A 20,132-nucleotide genomic window follows, 5' to 3' on the forward strand; every position below is an offset into this window, starting at 1 on the left:
GATTGAGAGGAGATTTGATGGAAGTGTTCAAAATCATGAGGGGTCTAGACAGAGTAGATAGAGAGAAACTGTTCCCATTGGGGGAAGGGTCGAGAACCAGAGGACACAGATTTAAGGTGATTGGCAGAAGAACCAAAGGTCAGATGGGCGGAACAGTGGCAAATGGAATTTAACCCTGAAAAGTGTGAGGTGATGCATTTTGGAGGGACTAACAAGGCAAGGGAATACACAATGAATGGTAGGACCATAGGAAAGACAGAGGATCAGAGGGACCTTGGTGTGCATGTGTCAAAAAACACATTTGAAAGTTCTCTATCTGAATGCACGTAGCATTCGTAACAAAATAGATGAGTTAATGGCACAAATAGCTACATATGGGTATGATCTTGTGGCCATTACAGAAACATGGCTGCAGGGTGACAATGCCTGGGAATTAAACATACCAGGTTATTTAACGATCAGGAAGGACAGGCAGGAAGGAAGGGGAGGTGGGGTGGCTATGTTAATAAAGGAAGGAATCACTGTAATACAGAGAAATGATATTGGGTCAAAAGATCAGGATAATGAAACAGTTTGGGTGGAGATAAGGAATAATAAGGGGAAAAAAACACTAGTGGGCGTAGTCTATAGGCCTCCGAACAGTTGCAACTCGGTTGGGCGGAGTATCAATCAGGAAATAGTTGAGGCTTGTAATAAGCGAACATCTATAATTATGGGGGATTTTAACTATCATATTAACTGGACAAATGAAATTGGGCAGGGCTGCCTTGAGGATGAGTTCATTGAGTGTATTAGGGATGGGTTTCTTGAGCAGTATGTAACTGAACCGACCAGGGGGCAAGCAACCTTAGATCTGGTCCTGTGTAACGAGACAGGATTAATTAAAAATGTCCTAGTAAAGGATCCCCTTGGAATGAGTGACCATAACATGGTTGAATTCCATGTTCAATTAGAGGGTGAGGAGGTTGTATCTAAAACAAGCATGCTAAGCTTGAATAAAGGAGACTATGAAGGTATGAGAGCAGAATTGAGCAAAGTGGATTGGGAAAATAGATTAAAGGGTAAGACGATACATGATCAGTGGTGTACATTTAAGGAGTTATTTTACAACTTCCAAAAAAAGTATATTCCACTGAGAAGAAAAGGGTGTAAAAGAAAAGACAGCCATCCGTGGCTAAGTAAAGGAATTAAGGATAGTATTCGACTAAAAACAAGGGCATATAAGGTAGCCAAATCTAGTGGGAGGATAGAGGATTGGGAAAACTTTAAAAGACAGCAAAAAATAACAAAAAGATTGATTAGGAAAGGGAAGATAGATTATGAAAGTAAATTAGCAAAAAATATAAAAACAGATAGTAAGAGTTTTTATAGTTATATAAAAAGAAAAAGGGTGGCTAAAGTAAATGTTGGTCCCTTAGAGGATGAGACCGGGAAATTAATGGTGGGAAATATGGAGATGGCAAAAACACTGAATGAATATTTTGTATCAGTCTTTACAGTAGAGGACACCAAGAATATCCCAACACTGGACAAGCAGGGGGCTATAGGGGGGGAGGAGATAAACACGATCAAAATCACTAAGGAAGTGGTACTCGGTAAAATAATGGGACTCAAGGCGGATAAATCGCCTGGACCTGATGGCTTACATCCAAGGGTCTTGAGGGAAGTGGCGGTAGGGATTGTGGATGCATTGGTAATAATCTTCCAAAACTCCCTGGACTCAGCAAAGGTCCCAGCAGACTGGAAAACTGCTAATGTAACACCCTTATTTAAAAAGGGCAGTAGACAGAAGGCTGGAAACTATAGACCGGTTAGCCTAACATCTGTGGTAGGTAAAATTTTGGAGTCCATTATTAAGGAGACAGTAACAGGACATTTGGATAATCATAGTTTAATAAAGACAAAGTCAGCGTGGTTTTATGAAGGGGAAGTCATGTTTGACAAATTTGCTGGAGTTCTTTGAGGAAGTAACATACAGGGTGGATAAAGGTGAACCAGTGGACGTAGTGGCCTAGAAATTCAGTTGGCGCCGCGCCAGGGCTTTAGCGCCGGAAAGTTAGCGCCGGCGCTAAGTCCCCCTGCGTGCGCCAAAAATTCAGTAGCGCCGCGCCCAAACGGCTGCCGGCGCTACTGAAGGGTGTTTGCGCCTGAAAACTGGCGCTATGTGCCGCATTGCGGCGCTATTCCGGCGCTGCGGCGCCCGATGCGGTGCGGCAGGCTCGGGAAGTGCAGGCCTCCTCCTTCAGTTAAGGAGGAGCTGCCTGCACCCGCCCGCTGGCCGGTAAAATAGCCACAAAAATGAGCCCGGCACCTCGGGGAAGTGCCGGGCTCGCAGCCGAGAAGCATCTGTTCCGCGGGGGGGGGGGGGGGGAGTCCGGGGAGGGAGGTGCGGGCAGGCGGCCGGCGGGAAAGCGGCCGGCCGCCGCTCCACCTTTATGCGCCGGCGCAAAGCCGTGTAAGACTCTGTTGCCAGAGTCTTAGTTGCGGCTGCCACGGGCGAGGCGGCCGCAACTGAATTTCGGCGCTGGGGCCCGTCGGCATGGCAACCGGGACGCTGCGCACACCGATGACGTCATCAGTGCCGGCGCAGCGCTACCGGTCTACCGCCGATTCCAGGGCCCCAGGGAATTTTTAAACTGGCCATAACTCCGGCGCTAGGCCCTCCAGCGCCCCAAATGGGGCGCTAGGCCTACTGAATTTCTAGGCCAGTGTATTTAGACTTCCAAAAGGCATTTGACAAGGTGCCACACAAAAGATTATTGCTTAAGATAAAAAATCACGGGATTGGGGGTAATATTCTGGCATGGATAGAGGATTGGCTATCTAACAGAAGGCAGAGAGTTGGGATAAATGGTTCATTCTCAGACTGGCAATCAGTAACCAGTGGTGTTCCACAGGGGTCAGTGCTGGGTCCCCAACTCTTTACAATCTATATTAACGATTTGGAGGAGGGGACCGAGTGTAACATATCAAAGTTTGCAGATGATACTAAGATGGGACGGAAAGTAGTGAGAGAGGAGGACATAAAAAACCTGCAAGGGGACATAGACAGGCTAAGTAAGTGGGCAGAGACTTGGCAGATGGAATACAATACTGGAAAGTGTGAGGTTATGCACTTTGGCAGGAAAAATCGTAGAGCAAGTTATTATCTTAATGGCAAGAAACTGGAAAGTACTGAAGTACAAAGGGATCTGGGGGTCCTGGTGCACGAAACTCAAAAGGTTAGTATGCAGGTGCAGCAAGTGATTAAGAAGGCCAGTGGAATGTTGGCTTTCATTGCTAGGGGGATAGAATATAAAAATAGGGAGGTATTGCTTCAGTTGTACAAGGTATTGGTGAGACCGCACCTGGAATACTGCATACAGTTTTGGTGTCCATACTTAAGAAAAGACATACTTGCTCTCGAGTCAGTACAAAGAAGGTTCACTCGGTTAATCCCGGGGATGAGGGGATGGACATATGAGGAGAGGTTGAGTAGATTGGGACTCTACTCATTGGAGTTCAGAAGAATGAGAGGTGATCTTATTGAAACATATAAGATTGTGAAGGGGTTGGATCGGGTGGATGCGGGGAGGATGTTCCAGATGATGGGTGAAACTAGAACTAGGGGGCATAGTCTTAGAATAAGGGGCTGCTCTTTCAAAACTGAGATGAGGAGGAACTACTTCACTCAGAGGGTGGTAGGTCCATGGAATATGCTGCCCCAAAAAGCTGTCAAAGCTACATCATTACATAAATTTAAAACAGAAATAGACAGTTTCCTAGAAGAAAAGGGAATTAAGGGTTACGGGGAGCGGGCAGGAATTTGGACATGAGTTTAGGTGCGGATCGGTCATGGCCCTGTGGGTAGCGGAGCGGGCCCAGGGGCCGTGTAGCCTGATCCTGCTCCTGTTTCCTGTGTCTAATTCTGTTAGATTCAGGAGATAGTCCTGTCATAGTGGATTGGCGGTTAGGATCAGATCAGCCATGATCTTATTGAATGGCGGAGCAGGCTCGAGGGGCCGATTGGCCTACTCCTGCTCCTATTTCTTATGTTCTTATGTTCTTATGTACATAGATCCCTGAAGGCAGCAGAACAGGTGGATAAGGTGGTTAAAAAGGCATATGGGATACTTGCCTTCATTAGCCGAGGCATAGAATATAAGAGCAGGGAGGTTATGATGGAGCTGTACAAAACGCGAGTTAGGCCACAGCTGGAATACTGTGTGCAGTTCTGGTCGCCACACTATAGAAAGGATGTGATTGCTTTGGAGAGGGTGCAGAGGAGATTCACCAGGATGTTACCTGGGCTGGAGCGCTTCAGCTATGAAGAAAGACTGGACAGGCTGGGGTTGTCTTCCTTGGAGCAGAGAAGGCTGAGGGGGGACCTGATTGAGGTGTACAAAATTATGAGGGGCATAGATAGGGTAGATAGAAAGGAACTTTTTCCCTTAGTAGAGGGGTCAATAACAAGGGGGCATAGATTGAAGGTAAGGGGCAGGAGGTTTAGAGGCGATTTGAGGAAGAACTTTTTCACCCAGAGGGTGGTTGGAATCTGGAACTCACTGCCTGAAAGGGTGGTGGAGGCAGGAACCCTCACAACATTCAAGAAGCATTTGGATGAGCACTTGAAATGCCATAGCATACAAGGCTACGGACCAAATGCCGGAAAATGGGATTAGATTAAACAGGGCTTGATGGCCGGCGTGGACGTGATGGGCCGAAGGGCCTCTTTCTGTGCTGTATGAATCTATGGGGGAGAAATTGGGTGCGTAGCGCCACCTGTTAGCGCCTAAAGAGGCAGTCAGTGGCTGTAGCGCCACTGGCTGCGTCTCCCGCGATATTCAGTAGGTGGCGTTAGGCATTAGCGCTGCGCCGCCTCCGATGACGTCATTGGTGTGCGCAGCGCCCCATTCGTGCCCCGTTCGCGATATTTGGTAGCGAACGCCGCAGTTGCGCCGTTCGCTACCCGCGCCCGGTTCACGGGGCCTTACTGTGCCGGCAGCGGCGCAAGTTAAGGTGGAGGTGCGGGGCGGCTGCTTTTTCGGCGGCCGCCTGCCCGCACCTCTGTCCCCGGCCTCCTAACCGCCGCCCCCCCCCCCGCGGCATTGCCGGCTGTTTCCCGAGAGCCCGGCACTTCTCCTTGGTGCCGGGCTCATTTGCCGGCACTCGCGATCGGGGATCGTGCTGTTGCAGGCACCTCCCCCTTAACAGTGGGAGGAAGGCCTGCAGTACCGCAGCGTGCCGTGTGGCGCTGCGGCACGTTGCGCTGCGATAATCAGTTTCAGCGCCCTAAGAGGGACGCGGAGCGCCTCGAGCCTCGCCCCGTGTCCCTCGAGGGGCAATGAAACTGAATTTCTGGTGATCGGTATCACTCCGATCGCTGCGCTAAATCCTGCGCTCAGGCGACTTTTGCGCCACTTTGGCGCCCCAACCCAATTTCTAGGCCTATGACTCTATGGGCTAAAAATTCAGTTGGGCGCCGTTTGGGGCGCCAAGCTCGCCTGGGCGCCGGAATTACCGCTGCGAGCGGAGCCACTTGCGCCATCCGGATATTCAGTTTCTGCGCCCCAAATGGAAGCGGGCCGCTAATCGAGGCTTCCCGCGCCCCGCTTGGGGCGCTGAAACTGAATATCGGCGCGCTATGGGCCGCAGCGCCACACGCTGCGGCACGGCAGGCTGCGGTACTGCAGGCCTTCCTCCCACTGTTAAAGGGGAGGGGCCTGCAACAGCGCGATCCCCGCTCGCGAGTGCCGGCAAATGAGCCCGGCACCAAGGAGAAGTGCCGGGCACTCGGGTAACAGCCGGCAATGCCGCAGGGGGAGGGGTTTGGAGGCCGGGGACAGAGGTGCGGGCAGGCGGCCGCCGAAACAGCAGCCGGCCGCACCTCCACCTTAACTAGCGCCACTACCGCCACAGGTAGGCCCCTGTGTACCGGTCGCTATTTGCGGCCGGCGCTGAAGAGGCGGGCGTGACCAAACATGGTCATCGGGGCGGGAGCGGGGCGCTGCGCACACCGATGACGTCATTGGTGGCGGCGCAGCGCTACAGGCTAACGACGCCATTAGCGCCCCGCTAAATATCGCGGTAGGTGTGGCCAGTGGCGCAAAAGCCCTCTTTGGGCGCAAACTGGTGGCGCAGCCCACTGAATTTCTAGGCCTATGACTCTATGACATGAGGGAAAACTTTTTTACCCAGCGAGTGGTTAGGATCTGGAATTCACTGCCTGAGAGCGTGGTGGAGGCAGATTCAAATGTGGCTTTCAAAAGGGAATTGGATAAATACCTGAAGGAAAAAATTTGCAGGGCTACGGGGAAAGGGCGGGAGAGTGGGACTAGCTGAAGTGCTCTTGCAGAGAGCCGGCACAGGCTCGAGGGGCCGAATGGCCTCCTTCTGTACTGTAACCATTTTATGCTTCTATGTAAGTGTTCTTAGAGTCATAGCCCTAGAAATTCGGCGGGCTGTGCCACCAGTTAGCGCCTAAAGAGGGCACTCAGTGGCTTTAGCGCCACTGGCCATGCCTCCCGCGATATTTAGCTGGGGCGCTAACCGTGGCGTTAGCCTGTTGCGCTGCGCTGCCACCGATGACGTCATCGGTGTGCGCAGCGCCCCGCTACCGCCCCGATCGCGATATTTGGCAGCGACCGCCTCTGTAGCGCTGTTCGCAAATGGCGCCCGGTTCACGAGGCCTACCTGTGGCAGCAGTGGCGCAAATTAAGGTGGAGGTGCGGGGCAGCCGTTTTGCTCGGCGGCCGCCTGCCAGCACCTCCGTCCCCGGCCTCCTGATCGCCCCCCGCGGCAGTGCCGGCTGTTTTCCGAGAGCCCGGCACTTCTCCTTGGTGCCGGACTCTTTTGCTGGCACTCGCGATCTCTGATCGTGCTGGTGCAGGCCCCTCCCCCTTAAGAATGGGAGGAAGGCCTGCAGTACCGCAGCGCGCCGTGCCGCAGCGTGTGGCGCTGCGGCATGTTGCGCTGTGATATTCAGTTTCAGCGCCCTAAGAGGGACGCGGAGCGCCTCGAGCCTCGCCCCGTGTCCCTCTTGGGGCGCTCAAGCTGAATTTCCGGCGGTCGCTACTGCTCCAAACGCTGCGCTAAATCCGGCGCCCAGGCGAGCTTGGCGCCCCGTTTGCGGCTCCACCCAATTTCACCTGTGCATAGAGTCATAACAGCACAGAAGGAGGCCATTCGGCCCATCGAGTCCATGTCGGCTCTCTGTAGAGCAATCTAGTCAGTCCCATTCCCCCGCTCAATCCCCGGAGCCCTGCAAGTTTATTTCCCTCCAGTGCCTATCCAGTCTCCCCTTGAAAACATTGAGTGTCTCCGCTTCCACCACTTCCATCGGCAGTAAGTTCCAGGTCCTCACCACTCGCTGCGTAAAAAGTGTTTCCTCACATCCCCCCTGTATCTCTTGCCCACAACCTTAAATCTGTGTCCCCTGGTCCTTGTGCCATCAACTAGTGGGAACAGCCTTTCCCCGTCTAGCCTATCCAAACCCGTCATAATCGTGTACACCTCTATCAAATCACCCCTCGACCTCCTTTGCTCTAATGAAAACAAATCCAGCTTCTCCAACCTGTCCTTGTAGCTAAGATCCCCCATCCCCGGAACCATTCTGGTAAATCTCCTCTGCACCCTCTCAAGGGCCTTCACAAGGACCTTATCTGAGGAAGGATGTTCTTGCCATGGAGGGAGTGCAGCGAAGATTCACCAGACTGATACCTGGGATGACAGGAATGACGTATGAGGAGAGATTGGGTCGATTAGGCTTATATTCGCTAGAGTTTAGAAGAAGGAGAGGGGATCTCATTGAAACTTATAAAATTTTAACAGGACTAGACAGACTAGATGCAGGAAGGATGTTCCCGATGGCCGGGGAGTCCAGAACCAGGGGTCACAGTCTAAGGATAAGGGGTAAGCCTTTTAGGACTGAGATGAGGAGGAAACTGTGGAATTCTCTACCACACAAGGCAGTTGAGGCCAATTCATTAAATATATTCAAGAAGGAGTTAGATATATTTCTTCAGGCTAAAGGGATCAAGGGATATGGGGAGAAAGCAGGGACAGGGTACTGAATTTGGATGATCAGCCATGATCTCATTAAATGGCAGAACAGGCTCGAGAGGCCGAGTGGCCTACTCCTGCTCCTATCCTCTATGTTTCTATGTACATCCTTCCTAAAGTGTGGTGGCCAGTAAGTGTATATTGCCTCTCCCTGTTCCTTCTGCCAAAATGCATCACCTCACACTTCTCTGTATTAAATTCCATCTGCCACTTGGTTGCCCATTCTGCTAGCCTTTCTATGTCCTGTTGCAGTCGATTGGTATCATCACTGTTTGCCACACCCCCAAGTTTGGTGTCATCGGCAAATTTAAAAATTCTGCTCTGTATTCCAATATCCAGGTCATTTATATATATATCAAAAAAAGCAGTGGCCCCAGCACTGACCCTTGGGGAACACCACTGTCTACCATCCTCCAGTCTGAAAAACAGCCATTTACCACAACTCGCTGTTTTCTGTCCTTAAGCCAATTCCTTATCCAAGCTGCCACTGGCCCACCTATTCCATGAGCCTCAATTTTGTTAACCAGCCTTCTATGTGTTACTTTGTCAAACGCCTTTCGAAATCCATGTAGACAACATCCGTTGCATTCCCTTCATCGATCCTCCCTGTTACTTCATCAAAAAATTCACTTAGATTAGTCAAACACGATCTGCCTTTTACAAATCCGCATTGGCTCTCCTTAATTAGCTTAAACCTCTCCAAGTGCCCGTTAATTTTTTCCTTGATTATTATTTCTAAAACTTTACCCACCATTGATGTTAAACTGACCGACCTGTAGTTACTAGGATTGTCCTTGCACCCTTTCTTGAACAATGGTGTCACATTTGCCACTTTCCAATCCTCAGGCACCTCCCCCGCATCTAAGGAAGATTGGAAAATTATGTCAAGCCCTTCCGCTATCTCCTCCCCCAATTCCCTTCGCAACCTGGGATGCAAGCCATCTGGACCAAGCGACTTGTCCACTCTAAGCATACCCAGCCTTTCTATTACATCCTGTCTATCACTTTTCACCCCTTCCATTGCTTCTACCTTTTCCACTTCTACCGATATTTTGTCAGCATCCACCTCCTTAGTAAACGCCGATACAAAGTACTCATTGAGTATTCTAGCCTTGCCCAGCGCCTCTAAGCATATATCACCTTCTTTGTCCCTAATAGGCCCCACCCCGCCTCTTACTACCCGCTTACTGTTTACATGCCGGATATGATTTTACATAGAATTACATTGAATTTACAGACAGAAACAGGCCATTCGGCCCAACTGGCCTATGCTGGTGTTTATGCTCCACACGAACCTCCTCCCTCTTCATCTCACCCCAATGCAAGCTCGCTCTTCTATTTCCATTCAAAATGTGATTAATTGTTTTTGTCCCAAGTTTCAGGTCAGGGAGCAGATGGTGATAGGCCAGTACTTGTGGTTCCTATCTTCTTCCCATGGTGTTGTGCTCTCTGTAACTATTTATAAAGGATTAGACTGCTTAAAAAGAAAGAAAGACTTGCATTTATATAGCGCCTTTCACGACCACCAGATGTCTCAAAGTACTTTACACCCAATGAAGTGTAGTCATTGTTGTAATGTAGGAAACGCGGCAGCCAATTTGCGCACAGCAAGCTCCCACAAACAGCAATGTGATAATGACCAGATAATCTGATTTAGTGATGTTGATTGAGGGATAAATATTGGCCCCAGGACACCAGGGAGAACTCCCCCTGCTCTTCTGCAAAATAGAGCCATGGGATCTTTTCCATCCACCTGAGAGAGGAAACTGTTTAACGTCTCATCTGAAAGATGGCACCTCCAACAGTGCAGTACTCCCTCAGCACTGCACTGGAGTGTCAAACTGGCTTTATGTGCTCAAGCCTCTGGAGTGGGACTTGAACCCACAACCTTCGGACTCAGAGGAGAGAGTGTTACCCACTTTTTTTTTCTTTTTTTTTCTTATACTTTATTGAACATTAAGAACATTTACAACATCATGATCATTACATTGTATGATACAAATCAATTCCACCGCCCTGCACAGCCATTCCGCCACCACATTTTAACATCAAAACCTGAAGTTTAATTTGTCACCTGTAACATATATTAATCGATTGTACTTTAAAAATTGGTTGTAAAATACTGTCCTTAAATTCCTTTCTGAATAAAACATCCACAGAGCCTTATAATGGTCTTTTAGCTTATGTTTAAAATACCCTTTTAGATTGATTATCCTCCCCTTAAAAAACAGAGCATTCCTTCTTTGCACAATCACGAATCTAGCCAAACTGAACATTAAATTAATTGCCGCTCCGCTAGACTCTGGCAGATTCTCCTGCCATCCCCATCTCAAAATTGAGTCCCACGGGATTCCCATTCTCGCTGTTCGGTCCCCACCCAGCAAAAAAGCTTCACACAACTGTCGAACATAGTACTTAAAGTCATTTAACTGCGGACATAACACCAGTAAATGGGACAGAGTCTCATCCTGTGTCCCACACATTGGGCAAGTTGCCGCCTCCACTCGTCCAATCTTGCACAAGACCGTCATGGTAAAAATCCGGTTATGAGCCAATTTGAAATCCAGTTCAATCCATTCTGGGCATTTAAAATTCGCCCACACTCCCTTCCAAATCCTGTTGAAGTCCAGCTGTGGGTATATACTCTGCCAAAACTCCTGACCAGCAGGTGTCTTGAATCTCCATTCTCTGAATACCTCATAGAAATCTCGAGCATTACAGTTGTCAAATTGAACTAACTCTCCCCCTTTCTCCAGTACAAAGCTTGGAAAAGCAGGACGCATTTTACTTCCTTTGGAGATTTCCGCATTTATTTCTTCCATCCAATCCTGTGGCATTGCCCTCACAATCTTCTCATACATGATTCCTATTGCTTTTCCTTCTACCTCCTGATCCTCCTCCCACACCATGTCCCTCACTATCGCTTCCGGCAACCAACCTGGAATCACCTCGTATAATACATCTTTCACCAATATAATCCCAGCTTTTATAAAAGCTTGATTAAATAAAACCTTTCCTTCGATGTTGACCCACCTGTTCAAAAATAAGGGCTGTTCTAAAAATTCCTCAGCCCCCTTGGGCATAAACTGCACACTTTTTAAAAATTGAGCCCAAGTCTCTACAACCCCCTTATAAAACCTAGGGAGAAGCTTAATCGATTTCAAAAACATATTATTGTATTCCATATACAACATCCCCTGCCCTCCTAGCCCACTTTGTTTTAAAAAAATGCTCAAAACAACTCTTCCAAAAACTTGAATTTGACTTCTGAAGAAATCTCTTCACCCATTTGATTCTAAAGGATTTTTTCTTCAAATCAATATCTGGGAAGTTGAGTCCTCCCTGATTTCTCCGTCCAATGATGATATTGTAAGCCACCAAGGCTGGTTTCCCTTCCCATAAAAACCTCACACAAGCCTCTCGGATGGACTTTTCTGCCCACTCAGGAATATCCTCCACCGTCAATAAGTACCATAGCTTAGATAGCAGGAGAGCAGACACCACTGTCGCTCTTCCTTGCACTTTCAACCACCTTCTTTCCTATCTTCCCAAAATCTTTTTAATTTTCATAACCTTCGGTTCCCAATTTAATCGATCCACTTCTTCCCTGTCTTTCTTGCACCCCATATGCACCCCCAGAACTTCCAAAACCTCCACCACCTTAAAGGGACATTCCCCCAACCATTCCCCCCTACCTGTAAAGTCTGTGGGCTGTGCAGTAAATAAATACACAGACTTTTGAAGTACAAACAAACAGGTCTTTACTATTCAGAGGTCAGGGCGAATCTGCCCTAGTTATCCTGTAACATCACTTATATACTGGTGTGGTCACTGTCGGTATTACCGTATACAGAAGCCAATCAAATAGTGCCACACCTAAAGTAGTTCTCTTAAAGGTGAACGGTTACACTCAATCGTTCCCTTAAAGGTAGACGGGTACATACACTACAATCCTCCCTTTTTAGCTTATTACTTACAGGGTCCCCGTTAAACATACATATCTTCAACTTCACATAACAATTTACAGATATACTCTCGGTGGAGAACAAACAATTTACAGAGATAATTCCGGTGGAGTCAACGTCATATAAAACAGTTTACAGATATACTTTCGGTGGGAACAGTTCACAGGTTCAGTCTCTGATCTTGACTCATTCCGAACAGCATCTCTTTGGTGTAGCCGGTTCACATGGCTAGCGTGACTCCTCCATAGCCTTTTTCTTAACGTAACAGCTTGACCTTCCGTCCTGTTGAACCAGCAGTGCGGACTTTTACAACCAACTGGCTGTCTTGATAATTTTCGGGTTTTCAACTAATTTAGCTCCTTTCATGGTGTCCCGCCTGAGATGATAGTATTTTAGACAGTTATTATCTCCTGCTTCTTCTTTTTCTTTTCTGCCTTTTTGAAACTCTCGGAGCTCCTTTCTCTGCGGCCATCTGTAGCGCCACCAACTCTCTATGTTCATTAGACCTTAAGTGCTTCATGCGGATTTCTGTACTTTGGGAGTTTTCATCACAAACTGGGCAGACCAGATCCTCGTAATATTCAGTGTCACTCAATAGGTCAGGATAGTATTCGGGGTCGTCCTGAGTTAGGCCAGTGAGGGGCCCTTCTACTTCCTTCTTATCCAACTGGACGTTAGCCGACGGTGGTTCCTTCTCTGACCATCTTTCTTGAAAAGACTTCTTCAAGCATTCATATTCATCCCGCTCTTCCTGGGATGTCTGCCATTCCTTCACGCCTGGCCTCATTTGTGAGTTCAATACCTTCCCTTCCATCGGGGATTCCGTTATCAGGCTATTTAATCCTTCTACTGAAGTAGCTGTTTCCGCATTCTTCTGCTCCCCTTGACGTAATTCAGCATACTTTTGACATCCATGTGCAAGCTGTGTTGCCCCCTCAGCTCTCTCCGTGACTTTTGGAAGCTCCGAATTCTTTCCCTTTGAAACCTGAAACTCGTGTTCCCATTTTGGAGTCTTGTCCCTCAGCGTGTATAAGAGTTGGCTGGCCGTTAACTCTTCTACGGGGACACTGTGGATTAGCGCCTTCTCCATTTCATCCACCTTTCCCTCCAATGTTTTCACCTTCCTTTCCTCCGGTCCTTTGGTTTTAAGCGCTCGAAGAAATTGCGCCTTGGTGTTCTCTAACTCCTGATCAGGGGCCATTCCTACAGTCTCTGTGTTCCTTCCATTGGCCTTTCCTTCCACTGCCCGGATTCCTAGTTGAATATGTTCTTCAAGTTGTTGGACCTCTGCCATTGCCGCCTCATATTTGTCTTGGGTTTCCTTCAATAATTTAACGAGTTCTTGGACATCTTGAATTTCACATTCTGCTATGTCTTCCACCTCTAATTTTCCATCTACGGATGGAATCTCTACCGATGAGTCTGTCTTGGCCTGGAGCTCGTCAAACATTTCCTGCAGCCTTTGTAATTCTCGCTCACGTTCAAACTTTAGTTGTTCATATGCTTTCACTAAAACTAGCTTTTCGGAGGTTGCCGAGTTAATCCCCTCCAGAATTGTAGCCTGGGCCTGTTCATACTGTCCTTTCCACTTCTCACACTCTGCTTGTAAGGAGTCGTAGAGAAGAACTGGAATAAAATCCCGGCTTCCTGAAGATTCCTCTTCATTTGCTTCTTTCGCAATTTCCTGTTGGAGTTCAGCCAAGGCTGCTATGCTATCTGCCTCTTGAAGTCTCACTGCCATCAAATCTTCTTTATTCTTGCAGTCTATCTCAGTCATTTTCCCTTTATTTTCATTTAACTGAGTGATAAGCTCCTCTTGCAACATGGCCACATTATTCACATCAGGTAAAGAAGCGTTTCTCTTTTCCATGTCCAAGATTTTTTTCTGCATCTCTTTAAGTGCACACTGCGATTCAGCTTCTCTTAACCTTGCCTGCACTAGCTCCGTCTCCAATTGCAGAACAAAATCCTCAGTGTAGCGTGGTTTGCCTTTATGCTGTATCTCTAGATCATGCAAATATTCTAACTCCTGAACATCATAAGGGAGGTGTGATCGGTAATTGGTCACGATGGCTCTATGGTCGCTCTCTGCTTGAGCCAGCAGGTTCTGTTGTCTTTCCAGACTCTCCCATTCGGTGTCATAGAACTTTGTCATTGTTTTCATCTCTTGTACGAGACGGTAACTTAATTGTTCGAATTGTTGTCGTACTTTGAAATAACGTTGAGTTCGAGCTCGGTGTTCCTCCGTAATGCATATGTCTGTGACTTGAACAGACTCAGAATTCTCTGTCTTTATGCACGCCATCGTTTTTCCAACCTTAGTCAGTGAGTTCATGTTAACCTTGTTTTTCATACGTGGGCTGGACTTATCGTCTTCCGGCTCAGAGTCTGAGCTGCTTGTCTGCACCGAGTCCTCACTCGTCATTGCTTGTAGGTAGTGCCATTCCATGTCTATTTTCTTGATCCACTCCCGTCCTAGAAGTGGTGGTCCTCCCTCATGTAGTACATACAAGTTCATTCTTGGGTGTTCTTTACCCCTATCTCTCACCTTGACTCTTATTTTTCCCATGGGGTATACTTTATGCCCCGTGTATGTCTGCAATACGAACTTGGTATCTCTTAAGGGTATGTGTGAGAATAGCCGGTGGTAATCCCCTCGATTTATGACTGATACAGCTGATCCAGTGTCCAACTCCATTTTCACTTGGACTCCAGCTATTTTTAGCATGACCCAGATAGTTTGTAGGTCAGCTTCCTTACTCACATGGTGGATACTCAGACTACCCAGCTCCTGGCCGTTTGGATCTGAGTCTGGATTCTGTTCGTCTGAACTCTTCTCAGCCCCCTTGTATACCTTGTTGTACTTTTCTTGTGATGGCTTCCTTTGGTTGTTGGTCTTCTTCCCTGACCGGCATACCTTAGCGATGTGACCCAGTTTGCCACATTTCCTACATTCTTGGTTCTTAAACCAGCATTGATTCTGGTCGTGTGTTGTCTTCCCACAACGATAGCATTTTGTTGTACTCGAGGTAATTTGGTCCACCCCGAGCGCCGCCGCCTTTAGTTGCATTTCCGCCGTTCCTTTCGCTGCGGCTTCGTGTGATGTGGCTATAAGGACAGCCCTGTCAAGTGTAAGGTCGTTCTCTTCTAGTAGGCGCTTTTGCGTCCCTTCCTTGGACAATCTGCCTACGAACTTGTCTCGCAGTGCCTCTGTCAGATTCCCTCCGAACTGGCAGTATTTCGCTAGCCTACGCAGTTCGACCAAGTATTCTGCGTTGTTTTCGTCTTTCCGTTGCGTTCTTGCATAGAATTTGAATCGTTCAGCCAACATCAACGGTGTGGGGTTTAAGTGGTCCTTCAGAACAACCACAATCTCTTCGAAAGACTGATCCGCCGGTTTAGCTGGTGCTAGTAAATCCTTCAAGAGCCCGTATGTCTTTGCGCCCATCGAGTTTAACAATGTTATCGCCTTGTCGTCTTCCTCTATTTTGTTGGCTTCACAATAGATCTCGATGCGTTCCACGTACGTGGCCCAGTCTTCTATTTCAGAATTAAAGTCGTTAATATTCCCTCGCTTAGGCATTTTTCTTCCCTTGGGAGCAGCACCAGTATTTCTTTAAGTATTATTTATTATCTTCTTTTTTTTTCTAAAATGGCGGTTTTCCTGCGAAAATGGCGGTTTCCCGCTCTTCCCTTCTCTCTCTCTCTCTCTCTCTCTCTCTGCCCACTTCAATGGCAGTTAAGATGGCGGTTCTTTTCCCGCGAAAATGGCGGCTTCCCGCTCTTCCTTTCTCTCCCCGCCCACTTCAATGGCGGTTTCCCGCCTCTGTCGTCTTCTCCGCCTAATGGCGGCTTTCCGCGTTTCTCCCTGGTGTAAGGGGTACGCTTTCCCCACAGCGGACAGGTTCAGCCGCTGGGCTGGCTCTCGCACAGCTCCCCTTACTCGGCTCTGTCTTTTCCTCCCGCCCGCACGGCTCTGCCGGCGCTGGGTACACCCCGTTAACGGAGGACAGTTCAGCCGCTGGACTGGCTCTCGCGCAGTCTCTCTCTCCCCGTGCTCGGCTCTGTCTCTCCCTCTCCCGCACGTTCGGTTCTACCGGCTCTGGGTACACCCCGTTAACGGAGGACAGTTCAGCCGCTGGACTGGCTCTCGCGCAGCCTCTCTCTCCCCGTGCTCGGCTCTGTCTCTCCCTCTCCCGCACGTTCGGTTCTACCGGCTCTGGGTACACCCCGTTAACAGAGGACAGTTCAGCCGCTGGACTGGCCCTCGCGCAGTCTCTCTCTCCCCGTGCTCGGCTCTGTCTTTCCCTCTCCCGCACGTTCGGTTCTACCGGCTCTGGGTACTCCGTAGGTGGAGAACAGTTCAGCCGCTGGACTGGCTCTCGCGCAGTCTCTCTCCCCGTTCTCGGCTCCTGTTCGCTCTCCCACTCCCGCACGTTCGGTTTTGCCGGCTCTGAGTACCCCGTTGGTGGAGAACAGCTCAGCCGCTGGACTGGCTCCTCGCAGTCTCTCACTCCGCACCCGGCTCTCACCCGCACGGTTCCCGTTCGCCTCCCCAGCCCTCTCGCAGACCGGTGTTTCCCTCCCCAGCTGCGGCTGGGTTTCTCCTCCCGCGCCTACTCGCAGGCTCAGCGCTTCGTGGCTGCGGTCGCTGCCCGGATTTTTCCCGCCGATCGCGGTCCGGCTGTCACCCGACGCCGTTGGACCCGACTTTTGGCCGGTACAGCTCCCCCTCGACCGAGGTCGAGTGCTCTGCCCTTCTCCTCCGGATACTTCTACCCCTTCCCCTACTCACAGTCTCTTCGGCCGCCTTGTTTCTTGCTGGTCGGCTCACTCCACACCGTGGTAGCAGGGTAATCAGTGCCTGTTGCTGATGAAGCTTTTGTTGCTAGTCTTCCAGCTTCTGTAAAGTACCACACTTTCTGTTGTTGTAGCCTCGTGTTTTCTTTTGGTAGCACGACGAGGGCGGTTGCCTCTCTTCGACGCTCTTTGTTACTTTGCTATTCTTGCCGCAGGGTACGATCGGACTCGTCGCCACTGTAAAGTCTGTGGGTTGTGCAGTAAATAAATACACAGACTTTTGAAGTACAAACAAACAGGTCTTTACTATTCAGAGGTCAGGGTGAATCTGCCCTAGTTATCCTGTAACATTACTTATATACTGGTGTGGTCACTGTCGGTATTACCGTATACAGAAGCCAATCAAATAGTGCCACACCTAAAGTAGTTCTCTTAAAGGTGAACGGTTACACTCAATCGTTCCCTTAAAGGTAGACGGGTACATACACTACACTACCCCTCCCTGCAACCAGGCATTGGGACTTACTCTAATTCACTCTGGCACCTGAAGCTCTACAATATTCCTCCACTACCTCCATAGCTTTCCTCACTGACTCCCCATTTCTCAATGTTAAGGTTGTGTCATCTGCATATTGGTGTATCACCGACACCAGCCCGGAACTGGGTACCACAATCCCAACTACACCTTGTTTCTTTCGCATCATGTAACCTAATGGTTCTGCTACCAATGTGTACAGCAGTGGGGACAGGGGACAACCCTGTCTCACTGATCTCTGTATCGGAAAATACTTAGATAAAAAACCATTACATTTAACACAGCTAAATATGTTTGAATAAAAAATCCTTATCCACTGAATGAAATTTTCCTTGAAACCAAATGCTTCCAAAACCTTCAATAAAAACTCATGAGAGGCCCTATCAAAGGCTTTCTCTTGATCTATCTTTAATACATAAGCCTCCCTCCCACTCTCTTCCATGAGTTCTGTCGCATCTTGGATTGAGACCACAGAGTCTGCGATGTCCCGGCCTATGACTCCATAGGACTGAGAGGGCCAAACTATCTCCGGTAACACCTCCTTCAAACGATTTGCCATAACCCTCGCCAAGATCTTATAATCCACATTCAATAGTGTGATGGGCCTCCAATTCTTCAGATCCCGTCTATCCCCTTTATTTTTATAAGCTAAGCTTATGATACCTCTCCTCATAGATGGGGCCAGGCTCCCCTCAATTTTAATTTCCTTAAAAACTTCTAAGAGCAATGGACTTAAAATCTCGAAAAATTCCTTATAAAATTCTGCACTTAGTCCATCGGACCCTGGGCTTTTCCCCCCCTTCATTCCACTTATTGCTATTTTTATTTCCGCTAATCCTACTTCTTTATCACACATGCTTCTCTCATCCTCCTTTAAACCCTTTTCAATAAAAGCAGTAACCTTCTCCATCTCCAAATTGGAAATGTCTTCTTTTGTATATAGCTCTTGATAAAAGCTGCTAGCTGCCTCCAAAATCTCCTCACTTTCATGAATGATCTTCTCCCCAACCTTCAACTCCTCAATTAACGATAATCTCTGTCGCAGCTTCTCTTGCTCTAGAAAATATCTAGTGCATCTTTCGCCCTCCAATGCATCTCTAGCCTTTGCACGGAGAATGGCCCCCTTGCATTTTTCAGCTTGCAATAATTCCCACTCTTCCTTTAGCACCCGGAACTTAGTCTCAGCTCCCTTATCCCCTCCGTCAACTGCTTTACAGACATCCGTAAACCTTTTGTTTATATTCTCTTCTCGATGCCGGTTAGCTGCCGCCCTCTTTTTCCCATAACGTACCGAAAAAACTTTTACCTCATATTTGAAATTGTCCCACCAAACTCTTCTTTCTTTCAAGAACAAAAGTTCCTTCTGAGCATTCTTTATTATATTTATAATCCCTTCTTTATAAGCACTTTCCTTCAGGTATTGATTGTTTAAAATCCACACCCCTGAACCGATCTTAACTCTGCTGTTCCTAATTCTAAGAACCAAAGCCGAGTGATCACTAAAAAATACTTTTTTATAATAAATCTCCATCACCTCCGAACTTAACCCTTCCCGCATTAACACAAAATCTATTCGGCTCTGTTTTAAAACATCACCCACCCAACCTGCTCTGGAGAACTCCCTTTTTATGGGGTTCCAGTCCCTCCATAAGTCTCTCAAATTTAAATTTGCCATCATTTTTATAATCATCCCTCTGGAGTTATCCTCTTTAAAGGTCATCTGGGCTGAAATGTCCATCCAAGATAAAAATACATTAAAATCCCCCACTATACAAGCATTTTCCACCTCTGCCACTTCAGTGAATAACCCCCGAAAAAACTCGCGACGCTTGCGATGGTCGTTCGGTGCATAGATATTAAAAAGATCACAATTAAATCCCTCCAATTTTACCCTTAGCCGTAAAAATCTCCCCTCAGTGTTCTTGTCCACCAAGGCAACATTCTCTTCTATGGACAGACTCACCAAAACAGCCACCCCTCTATGGTTATTGTTTGCACAACTTGCAAACACCTCTCCCTTCCAAACCTTCTGAACTCTTTCTAGAATATCCTCATCCCAAAAGGCTTCTTGCAGACACAACAAGTCCGTGCCTTTAAAACCCTGCAACAACTGCTGCAATTTCTTCTCACCCCTCAGACCGTTCACATTGATCAAGACCAATGTAATCATGGCTCCAAAGAAGGGAAGTATGCCCAATAATCTCCCCATCATTTAATCTCTGGCTCTTCCCTCCTCTCATGCTCCTTCTCAACTTTTCGGCCAGCTGTTGCTTTTTCCTGCAGCCTCCGGCTCTTTTTCCCCTCCTGTTTGACCCCTCCCTGCTGTTTCAGCCTCTTCCTTGCCTTAACTTTGGGCCCAGGAGCTGCCCTTTCTCCCTCCTTCTGCCCCTCACTAACCTTTCCCTTTCCACATGATGCCACCCCATCCTCGACTTCCATGTCTCTGTCCCCCTCTAATTCCTCACACTCAAGCTCTTCTGTAACCCCCTGTGCCTGCTCCCCGTCCGATACATAATCCTGCTCCCCGTCAGATACTTCATCTCCCATAGAGTCTTCCTGCTATCGCAGTTTCTCCCACTGTGCCGCTCCCTTCAACCACGTCTCCACCTCTGACCCTTTCACCTTGTTCCCTCACTCCATGGGACAATGGCGCACCTAAATTGTTCCCTTCTGACGCCTCTATCTCGCCGATCCCATTCTGCTGTCCCTTTAAGGCTCCTGCCTCTTGCACCCTCTCTCCGCCCTGCCCCCTCCCGCTCACCAAAATATCCGACTCCCCGCCTTTCCCCGGA

At 48.4% G+C, this 20,132-nt stretch overlaps 1 protein-coding gene across 4 annotated transcripts in view; it reads right to left on the reverse strand.

The window, feature by feature from the left end:
- adgrg4a (adhesion G protein-coupled receptor G4a) overlaps positions 1-20,132 on the reverse strand; it is a 207,733-nt gene that overhangs the window by 141,088 nt on the left and 46,513 nt on the right. The gene's annotated exons all lie outside the window — the stretch shown is intronic.

The sequence above is a fragment of the Somniosus microcephalus genome, chromosome 1 (assembly GCF_052327205.1).
Source record: "Somniosus microcephalus isolate GS21.2 chromosome 1, FLI_Smic_1.0, whole genome shotgun sequence".
NCBI lineage: Eukaryota > Metazoa > Chordata > Chondrichthyes > Squaliformes > Somniosidae > Somniosus > Somniosus microcephalus.